This window comes from Anas acuta, chromosome Z (genome assembly GCF_963932015.1).
Source record: "Anas acuta chromosome Z, bAnaAcu1.1, whole genome shotgun sequence".
Classification (NCBI taxonomy): domain Eukaryota; kingdom Metazoa; phylum Chordata; class Aves; order Anseriformes; family Anatidae; genus Anas; species Anas acuta.
Genome location: NC_089017.1, coordinates 47,515,655 through 47,527,844, shown reverse-complemented (window position 1 = coordinate 47,527,844; position 12,190 = coordinate 47,515,655).

Sequence of the window (12,190 nt, the reverse complement as noted above, 5' to 3'; positions counted from 1 at the left end):
TCTTTCAGAAACCCTCAGCTCTGACAGTGTAATGTCCAGTTCCTACTAAAAGCTTGTGGGAGTAAGTTGCTTTACTGCTTTAAGTCTTAACTGCTCTTAAATCTGCTTTGGCATTTCTCACTTTTCTGAAACAAATTCCCCTCACTTTTCATTGAGCAAGCTAACTATACTTGGACAAGGTGCCTGATCACTTATGATGGAATATTCCTGTCTGGGATTCAACAGTATCATCTCTTAGTGATTGCATTGTGTCACAGTATTCATGCTCTAAGTCTGACATTGGAGGCCACAGAACAGGTAGTAACACCAAAGAGAACATAATGTCTGGTCTGCCAATACCGCAGTTCTCCAGGAAAAAAAAAAAAAAAAAAAAAAAAAAAAAGGGATTCCACATTACATGAGCACATAACCATCCTTTTCCAGGGTTTTCCAACAAGAACCACTGCTTTTCAGCATCTGTGGATTTCTGTCCCCAACATCCATAGGATATTTAACCACTGAAGTTCTACCAACCCATTCAGAAGTCAGCTTTGAAATAGAAACAGACTTTATGTAGTACAATTTTGGACAATTTTGGCTAATTGAAATAAAGGAATTAGTTATAACTGCTTTCCATATAAAGTCTAAGCCTTAGGATACCAACTGTTCACACTAGCATACAGAAAAGGCACTTTACTCACTGAATGTAAGACACGAACAGAGCTCGGATACAGACACTGAAAAACCATAACATTGCCAGCAACATGCCAGCAAGTCCCTTCTAGTAGCTAATGCCATTGGAATAGTCAGGATTCACTTAAGCACTTGGTGTTCAGTTCATGTAAATAATTTATTTGTGCTGTGATTCAATATATCAACATTTTATAAAGACAGTTCTCTGTACCAAGTATCCCAAAGCTGTCACATATACTTAGATACATTGTTTTTAACAGAAGCATAAGTGCTTTTATTTTACTAGTTCACAGGTGGTCAATATTTTCTTGTGACAGATTGTTGAAATATGTTGAAATTGCAAAATAGCTTTTACTATTGCTGTGGGTATAAGTTACAATAAATATTCAAGCTGATACTGCTAAAATACATTCCTCATTGAACATGGCACTATTTACCTAAAATTATGCTTTCCAAAGGAAGCTTTCAAGCCCAGATTATTGAACCATTGCTAAACAGCACAAAAGACCCTGGCCATCACAGAGTTCAAGTTACTCAGTTTCAGTACATAGAAAGGAAATGCTAATTGGATTGAGACTTTCTAAGTCTTTGTCTATGCTTTGGTGTGACTGGAACCAGGAGCAACTTTCCACTTTAGGATTGCAAAGCTGATGTTTGGCGGAGGAGAGACAGCCCCTTCTGCCTCCTCTCAAGTTGCAGCACTTCCCTGACCACCCCTTGGAGACAAGGCTGCAGCGCAGTGCTGAATGTCATGAAGGTCAATGGGAAGGGATGGTTCTGATTTTGTGATAACGGTATGATTAGAGGATCCTCCTGGACAGCATTTTCTGAGGTACAGCTTCATACCTTGGAGGCAGGCATGCTGTACTGCAAGGCTTCTTCCTTTTTTGTTCAGTTCACACATATGCACACACACATATATGCACTTACATACACAGGGGTTGGGTGTTTAGTGATGTTACACTGCATACTGGCAGTCTCAGATCATAGATCATAGATGGAAATGGGTTAACTCAAATTCAGCCATGGCAACCAGGAAGACTCTGCATCACTATTTTAGTGAAAACATGAGACATTTCTACCTCTCAAGCAGATCATCTTTTGCTTGCCTACACTTTGCCTTCAGGCCATGAAAATAAACCCCCATGCCAAGCAACCAGATGTCTTTTCTGTCAGATTTCAGATCTGCTTCCCTTCAAATCTTCTATTCCCATCACAGACAACTCCATTACATAAATAATTCACAACTTCCTAGTAAAATCAGGATATCGTCAGACTTTAATGGACAGGGTGGACACGAAGAGACATGATTAGTCTGATGATACTGAAAGTCTAATTTCAAAGATTTAAAGAAGAAAGTATTGAGAATATCTTCCTTTCCTGAGCTCGATTGTGTAATTGAAGATTATGCAACAATAATCTTGCTAATAATGACAGAAGGTGTGTGGCTCCATAAAAAGTAAATCAGACTAAATTAATTCACCTTCCGCTATGGTACAAAATAGGCAGTATCAATAATTGCTGAATTCACATTATCAGATTCAGTTTTAGGAAAATGTTAAGTACCTAAAACATAGTAAGAACATTGGAATAAGAACATAATTCTACAAGCATTATTGGTTCCCATTGATTTTTTTGTTTGTTTGCTTGTTGCTGCTCCACAGTTTATAAGAGAATACTACTCCACCCAGCAGCCTATTTCAGGAAAACAGGAAAAAAAAAAAAAACAGGTTTCACAAAGCTGATATGCAAAGAACGCTGATAGAAGAACAACAACAACAACGGCAAAAACAAGAGTAATAGTGACTTAGTCTGACTCTTCTGTCATTGCCCATTAAAGCAGCTTCCTGGAAGTATTTCATGTGAGTATTTCAGAGGTCATTTTTGGTAATGCCAATTGATAAAAGTAGCTTATTTTCACAAAATATGTATTCAGCAACTGACAGGCTTCCCTGGTAATTCCATGTTTATTACCTATTGTCCTTACCACCTTGCTCATTAATAATATCAAGGCATTTTTGCCTACCTAAGAATAACTTAAGGTTGCCTCCACTGACTAAAAGATATGTATTCAACTCAAGTTAGCTAACACTAAAATGTAAAGTTTGGCCACTCTTCTCAGTGCAAAACATGACATATGGACTGTAAGTCCATGGCAACTTTTGTTTCTAGATCCACAGTAGGTTTGCTATAGCGCTTTGAACATGGCACACCTCTCCTTGCATCTTTCTTTCCCTTCAGTCCCCATGTCAAATTAAAGGGTTCTCAAGGTGGGAAATGTTTCTTCCAAGGCCTGGACACTTGTGCAACATTTTGTCAGGGCAGTTAGACCAGGAAGTCCTGTAGCCAGCACACAGTCGGAAAGGCATTTGGGTAGTCTGTACAGACTAACAGCCTTTATGGATAGTGTTGGGTACAACTGGCATAGTACAAATTGTTTTGCACCCAGATCCCTGGTCTCAGAAGCAGAAGTCTGGTGATATCTTTTACTCTCCATGACTCTTAAGATTTGAGATGCCAATAGTTAAGATGGTGACATAGTAAGAATACTCTATGATGGAGCTTCCTTTGGCATCAAGATAGCAAGTATATGTGAGACTGAGTCCTTGATTCTGGAACAAATATGGGCTGGAAGGCTTTCACCTCAGTGTATATACATGCAGGAAGGCACTAGCAAACATTGATGTTTCTGAGTATTTTGTTGAAATATACAATGTACAGCAGCTGCTCAATACCATGTAAAATCTAATCAATTTCTTTTAGCAGCACATCTCTGCAGTTACCACAGGCAGCAAAGTCACAGACCTTCCACAGAATAGCTTCAGGAAACTTTTAGTTACTGATGTCCTTGATTTAAGGCAGAAAGAATATATTCTGAACACATCCTAATTCTGTTTGCTTCTCCATGCACTCAAGTGCTTTTCTTTTCTTTCTTATTCAGCAAGCTATTTAATCTCAAGGAGGTTTTGCCAACAGTTCAGAAAAATAATTCATCTGTGGGTTTCTCCATACAAACAGAAATTGTAATGAACACTACAGATCATATAAAATCTCATCTAAAAGATTTTTTTTCAATCTAAGTGGGAATCATGCAACTCAAATGTTGCAGGGCTGCTCTGTCCTAGAACTGCTAGTACATCTGAAAAGGTCAAGTCTGACTGTAGAGTCATAGAATCGTAAAATATCTTAAGTTGGAAGGAACTCACAGAGATCAAGTCCAGCTCCTGGCTCCACACACCTTTTCCTAAAAATTAAACTAAAAGTGCTGTCCAAATGATTCTTGAACTGTGACCACTTCCCTGGGAAACCTGTTCCAGTGCCTCACCATCCTCTTGGTGAAAAAACTTTTCCTAACATCCAATTTGAATTTTTCCTGATGTAGTTTCATGGTAATACCACCTTAAGTCAAGTCTCACTTTCCTGAGAGCCAGACAAAGATATCTTTTTTTTTTTCCTATTTTAATAAATGGAGTTCGTTTCAAATATATGATGACCAGTGTAGTTGTCAGCTCTAAGAGACTCTAGCTGGAATTCTAGCACTGTTTGCAAAGGGGCTCGGACCCATCACTGGACTGTCTGCACAGGTTAATATATAAAAATGCAGAGTTTATGGCAGAGTACGTCTTTGGCATAGATACTGTACACTAGCTTCAGACATTTCCATGAAGTACCACCTATGCCCTGCAGACAAAAAAAAATAAAAAAAAAATATAAAAAAAAAAGGACAAGGACTATAGAATTTCTCAAGTCCGAGTGCACTCAGTGCCTCTTTACCTTCACAGTCATGAACTTGCTCAGTTATGAGCCTGTAGTTCAGTACTGTCCCCTCAAGACAGAACTTAGTATCGCTTTTGATGAGAGCCCTGCCCTAAAACAAGTATTTCAGGACTATGCTAATAGGCTGAGTTATTTCCACAACTCCAGAAATTAAAAATTCAATGACAAATGGATAAGCTAGACCACAGTAGTAGCATCTTCAAAGAGAGATTTTTTTTCATGATTGCTACGGTTAGTACAACTACCCTTACATGAAAAAGGCTTCAGAGAAAGACTTACTTGCAGGTCTGTCCTCCAGCACAAGGAAAAGCAGATGCTATAACATTACAACAGCATTTTGCACCTATTTTTAATAACGGTGATATGCTCAGCATAGGACAAATCTAGCCTTCACTACTTTGCTTAGTGTATCATCATATAAGCAGTTCTCCCCTTGAACACTGAAGGTGTAACCACAAAGTAATGATTCAGTTGAATGAAGGGATTGCTTCTCTTGATGTAAAAATCAGTTATCTCCTCAGTCCAAATCCATCTAGCTAATGAATTTGAGATATTTATGTATGTCTGTATCACGTGAACGCAGCACTGTCCTCTACCCTTGCTGGCACTGGTATTAAAGGAACAAACTTGCACAAAGTTGGCAATGTCAGGTTGTTCACTTTCATAGCAGTGTCAGATGTCCTAGTCTTTGTTGCAGAGCAAAATAATCCAGTGAAGACCATCAGGACATTCATACATGCTGAAACACCCATCTGTGGGCATTTGTGCCCCTGAAGTTAAGCAACTCCACAAGGAGGAATTAGCTACAGGAGTTTAGAATTTGTTAGTGTAATCTTGTCTTAGCTGTACTTTTTTAAGGGTGTACAAGTTCCCAGAATATGTAGGAAGGATTCATGTTCATCTTTTCGACTATTAGTTAACTAAATAGCATATTTCTCTGCCCACACGCTAGTGCTTTAAGAGACTGCAGTGGTCTCCATGGAAATAGACAATATTGGGACTGTCTATTGATGGTAATGTTTTCAGTAATGAAGGAATTAACATTTTACTTTTGAGGTGTTTGTATTTATCAAGGAGTACACACTCCCACTAACACTTGTGATTTGCTTTTGTTAATAAAAGTATTGCTGCCGCTGGTCAAACATTCTCTCTCCTCTTTCAGTAATAGCCCTGTTTCCATACTACACAATCCACTGTCAAGCAAACCCTTCAGGGTGTGTGCTGTTATTGAAGGGACCTGTTGACAACTAGTGCTTTCTGGCTGTTCCAATACAGTGCATGTCCTGAATTAAATATCACCTAATGGTCACCGATACAGGCATTAAAACATGCCACCAAACAATGAATGTTAACAGAAAGAGTGACTGTTCCAAGACACTATGCAAAGTAGACACAGACTGGCTCCATTATCTAACATCTTTGACAAGTTTGGTCACGTTATATTCTCCATTGAAGGAGAAACCATTAATCAGCATGTAGAGTGAAGAGAAGCTGGTTTAAGATAGCTCAGGTGGATGCATTGCAGTTTTAAGGAAACTAATCTAGAGATGTCTGTCACAAATCTCCAAAAATAGCTCAAGAAAATTCCTGTAAACAATGAATTCTGGGGTGCAGAGTAATTGCAGCCACTTGTATGGTTGGAAGGTACGGTGGACATCAGCAACTACAGTGCAAGAATTTTGGATTCCTGCCCTCTTTCCATGGATTCAGATGTAAGATAAGCAGCTGCAGGTTCCCACATAGTTTTGTTTCCGAATAAAGTATAATCCAATGCTGGATTGGCATAATAATAACAGAGTAGCATCCTGAGACACAAGATTACGCAAACAGCAGTTTTTCCTGTTCCCCGCTTCAAAATGCAATGTGATATCCTTTGTTCTCTTTAAACAAAACAGCCTGATAGTGCTATCTATGACATTTCAAGGAAGACTCTGTGTTTAACATTGACTGGAGAAGTACAAATATCATCAGGGTTACCTGAACACAACCAGCAGCAATTGTGAAGAAAGAAATCAGCCTTGTTCATTTTCTCATATTCTTTTTCTCCTGGTCCTAAATAATCGAACTTTCTCAACTACATTGCACATGGCCTAAATTCTTCACGAATAAAAGGTGTCACCAAATGATGATTTCATTGCATTAAAACAGATCAAAACTGTATAGTTTTCTGAATGTTTTACTTAGACAAAAACAAATAACAGCATCATTTCCAAGGTTTTCCTTAAGAACATAGAACATTTTGTAACAAGCTTTTTGTACTTTTTGAACAAGATGCTGAAAACCGGAAGAATCCTACAATTCTAGTTTCACCACTTCATTTTTCAGCCTATTTTTTTTCAGATACGTTTGTAGCTGGGTAGATTACACATGTAGTTCTTTAAGAATTATTAGTGCAAATATTGTTAGTCAAGGTAGTTATTTTAAACTCAGAGAAGAATGAAGACAAAAAGAGGATAAAGAAACCAAGATCTGTGGTTTTGCAATGAGTACTACAATCTCTGTAAATCTTTCCTTCCAGGCACTGCCCGGGTAGTCTCCAGCTACTTGCAGTACAAGAAGGGAGATATTATGGAAATTTTATAGCTTCTGACTGATTTGTAAAATTAGAAACAAACACTGAAGGCTGTTTTATCTGACTCTGCAGGGATATCTGTAAATCCTGGTATTATGTGAAGATGAAGCTTCCAAAATAGCTTATATATTATGGCTTAGATGTAGTACATTGTTGTATTAGCAAATTCACCTTAGCACAGTAAGTAGCAATTTATACTCACACACATCATATGTGTACAGATATACAGATAAAGAGGATATTAAAAATAAAGGAATTGGTCTCACTTGGCAAAACTGAGAAACTGATGAAGGCCATGACATGGCCTTGTCTGTTCAGTCATCCAATAAACATACCAAGAGCCCTGTCAAGCAGTACAGGCAGGCTGCAATAAAACTATTTTATTTTTAATTCTTCCCAGTCACTTGCAGATGGAAATATGTATGGTAACTGTCCACAGTCTCTTTGTTCTCTTCTCTCAATCTTCCGTCTCAAACATAAAAGCATTCGTCTTTGCATAACTGCTGACAGTTAAGGCAAGATCTTGTTGCTGAGTTTAAAAGTAGTCATTTTAAATTGTACACCTGTTGGAATTTCTTATACCACTGAAATGTTGTATTCTAGCTACTTGTGAAAAGTGACCCCAGCATCCCAATTCCAACCTAATACATAATAATCCGAATCCTTACACTTATTATATGATAACCGACATTTTTCTCTTAATTACTTCTTTGAGAGAAACAAAGGGGAACAGGTGGAGATCATTCAGGAAGTCCCTGAAGCAATTCATCCCAACCCATCTTTGCTTCTAAGAACAGATATGGACAAGAATGATCTTTTATCTGGCCCAGTGGATTGTCAGTGGTTTTATGGCTTATTTTTAAAAACACATCATTCAAGTGCAACTAGAATCAGGTTCCATGTGCATTGATGCTAGGCTGGCACTTCACAGGGATCCTGCAGGAATACAGTGGTCTAAAGGATGTATTCATGAACACAAATGTATTTCATATGAAATATCCCAATGCGCAGTGTAAATAGATTCCATAAGAGATTCATCTCTACCTTCTTAGGTTGGACGTGCAAAACTAGTTGAAAATGAAGTTGTGCATCAAATGATTGCAACAGCTGTTCCCTGTTTCATATGTTTACCTTATGCCATTTTATATAGAGCAGCTAGAAAGGCTGCTGTCATTATCAATTTGTCAGTATTCCTGGTGCAACATTTCAGGTGGAAAAAATTCAGCAGACAAAGCTTGCAAGTATACTCCTGCAACTGAAAGGAGTCAAAAATCTGTCTTCCCAGCCTGCGGTCTCTGGTTTTCCTCTAGATACTTCTCTTTATTTTTTGTTTGGTTGAAACACAATCCTGTCAAGCAAATAATTAGTAAAGCTTCAATGACATTGACCTTCTCCTTTAAAGAGGCATTTGAACAAATCATTTTCGCCAACCGAGTCCATTTTTTCTGGCATTGCCTACAAAATTCTTGGGAATATTGGGGATGTTGAATTTCCCTTCAAATTTTCTTTCTTGTTTTCTTCAAACATCTCCAATCATTGTGGCAGAGGTAAAGAATTACTCTTGTTTTCTGAATCTTTTAAGTTCTTGCAGTGGGTTGTCTCCTAGGAAAAGAGACATTTGAATCTGAACCCTTTGCAGCTCTTCAGGAATCAAGTGGAAGGGAAGGATTTTCTATATCATTAAGTATTCATTGCTGTTTTCTTCTGAAGAATCATCACATAACCTTTGGTGAGGAGCAAAATTAAGACTCCTTGTATTAGACTGCTCAGTTTTCATTACTGAAATACTGGATTCCGCTTTCCTCCATCCATTATCAGGCATTTCATTTCTCTTTAGGATCTTCCTTGGTGTTTTCAATGCCATCACTTCTGGGTTTGAGGTAGAAGATAATAAAATGTGGGGGGCGGGAGGGAGGAAGGAGAGAGCCAAAAGATGCTGAAGTGCTTTATTGCCGGGGTTGACTTTAAACTTGCTTTCTTCTTTACATTTCAGACAGTGACAGTCTCAGAACTGCAGAGATGCTGCAACCTCCACAGAAGGAAATGTGTTTCAAACTCAGCTTTTCTGTACAGCATTGCCTTTGCTCTGAAGGTAGATGAAAACTAAATTGATTATCCTGTCCTTTGATAAAAAGGTGCCTGAATTAAGGAGTGTAAGTGTGCCTGAGACGTTGACCTTAGGTGCATGAGGACTGCTCAGCAGCACCTGCTCAGAGAGAAGGAAAAAATGGCAGCTACATTAGCAGGACCAAAGATGCACATAAGCCAGCATGCCATCTGACTACAGCATGTGGGAAAAGACTAGGTGAATAATACCACAAGCAGGCACAAGTCCTTCTTCCACTGGGCCTCAGCCTCTGGATATCACAGGCTCAGACTTCCCAAACAAAAGATGTTGTCTTCCTAACAGTTGGTCCTTGGACTTTTCTTCCTTGAATATGCCTACAAGTTCTTAAAGTTCTTTTTCATGGTTGGAATGTGCCCCTGATTGGCTGGAGCACTATGCTGAACCTGCAAAGAGGCCTAGTGCTTTCTTTATTCAAGCTCTTTCCTTAGAATTGAACATTGAAATGACTTTTTTACCTCTTTCAGCCCAGATATGCACTGACACCTGCAAATATCTCACTAGTTTTGACACCCACAATATGATTCTGCTTTTAGCAATCACTGATGTATCAGGCACAGTTATAGAGTAATATTTTGCTGGTACCTATAGAAACAGCAGTCCTCCAATTTCTCATTGAAGACTGGACTCATGTCTACCCACACAAAACACAGGAAGGGAAGGGTTAGGATGCATGCTGCCAGAGCACTGAAAATTTGGTTTAATTACTCTGAGCTCAATGGGAGTCCTCTGTAATCACTATCAAGAGGAAAGAATTTGAGCCAATGCTGAAGGCTTTGGCAGAGCAGGCTTAGGCAGAGCCAGGGCAGAACATGCTTCTGTGTTGCTACAGCTCACTGCATCATCTCATTTCCTGAGCAGAACCCAGTAAGGAGCAGTCACATGATGAAAAGTACTACCAAGTCCACTCCTCAGGTAATACTGAAACAAAATAGGAAGAAGAAGTTTTATATGATTGTCTGTCTGATGAGAAGAGAGATGCCACAAGCTCAGGAACATCAAGCCCTGTCTCACAGAAAATTAGTGAGCTGGACACAAGGCAGAGTCAGCTCAGAAAGTTTGCCAGCTGTTTTATTGTATCACATCTCCTAATGGTATGTGTGTCTCACCAGTGCCAACTCCTGTAATCTAGACATATTACAAGGGGAAAAACACTAATCACAGTCTCCACTTTGTTTGGGGGACACTATTTCTCACTGTTAAATAGAAAGGCTTGTTTGTGGTACACTCTCTCCTCATCATTATGGCACAAATAAGAGACAAGCTTTATATTCATGAAAATAAATTAAAATCCTTATCCCCTGGTGTGCCACTAATAGTGGTTTGGAAACCAATCCAGTTTTTAATTGGAGTCTCAGGAATTTTAAAATACATTGCTGTCAGTGCAGCCAAGCAGCTGTCTCTTTCTTGAAAAGAATCAAAGAATATGGTCATAGCTTTGTCACACAAATAGCAAGCAGCCATAGTTAGTTCTGCAGATGCAGTCTCTGAGAAGCAAGGATATTAAGTGGAAAGTGTTCTTGTAGCTGACCTTGAATAGTTTTCAGACATTTGAGAGCTTTGAGGTTGGATAAAATGTCTTTGTGAAAAATCAAAGACATTAACAGAAGAGCCTTTGGCATAAGTTTTAACACTGAGGCTCAGGTTCAGCTAACTTCTTTGGTCTCAGGCAAGTCAGGTTCTTGTTGCTCCCCCATAGTTGCCACATCACATGAAAAGGGCATCTTGTTCCCTGCCTCAGTTTCCTCATCTATTGATATTGGCCCTGATAAGTCACTGCTTATTCAGACCAAGAATCGTTCTATATTCCTGCAGTAATCTCTTAGAATGATATCCTAGGGGAGATTGTACTTCAGTTTTGCTCCCACTGCACTCACTCAGCATTTCACTGGTAGAAGTGCTAGCAGTCAGGCAAACAGGAACTTGATTGTAGCTGTCAGAGAGAACAGTTAGACCAGTGCTAGGAGGGTTTTGAAATATAATACATGCTGTCATCAAGAAAATATGAAAGTTTTTTTTTAAAAAAAAAAAAAAAAAAAAAAAACAACTGTAAATCTGTTCCCCTACATTGAGTTCATGAGATTTGCAGCAGCAAAGCAATTAACTTAATTGATTATGCTTATGTCACCAGCAGGAATAATACTAATACAATAAAACTTAATAATGGACCTTCACTACTTGTGAGAGAAGCGAAGACCTGTCCTCTCTTTCCTTAGTCCTTTCTTAATTCCCTGACATACATAAGCCCTCTTGCTACAAGACCTGTTTTCAAGCTACATTTCGGAAGCTACAGTTTCGGTCTGCCTATTGTAGAGTGTCTGGAAGACAGCAGAAGTCATACCAGCTACCAATTAACAATAGGAGAAGAAGTTATTTTAGGAAATAGTAAAAAGTAAGGAGCTTTCTCATGTTAGGTAAATGTTAAGTAAATATGTGAGCACACTAATTATGTTAAAAAAAAAAAAAAGTCTTCCTGGTAAAGTGCCATAGATCTATTGCCCTCTAAAGCAGAGTATGGAATTTTCAGCCCAAGGTACTATATGAACTATATGACCCAGTTTGTTATTTACTTTAGTAGATTACTTTTTATGTGTACATTGCATTAGTTGATTTGAAGCGAAGATTGACTTGAAACAATGCAAAATCCTCACATTAGAAGAGCTCAACAGACTACTTCATGAATTGGAGGGCTATTCAGTCTGTCTCCACGCACTTCCTTCATGTCTTAGTTTTCCCCCATCTTCAACACACAGAAACACTGCACACAAAATAAAGTATGAAAAAGCATCTATGCAGCAAACTGCTTAAAATTTTATTCAACTGCCCCCTCCTGTGGACATGCAGACAAATACGTTTCGCCAAGCAATAAACATTGCTTGATGTTAACCTAACCAGTAAGAAGTACTAGAAATAGAATTTCACTAGAGAAAGGCAAACTCAGTCACGTCAGGAAAAACACTAGGAGACCTGGATGAACATGGAGCCCCTGACCAAGCTTAAACTGAAAAAGTAGGCCTGCAGAGAGTGGAAACAAGAACAGGTAG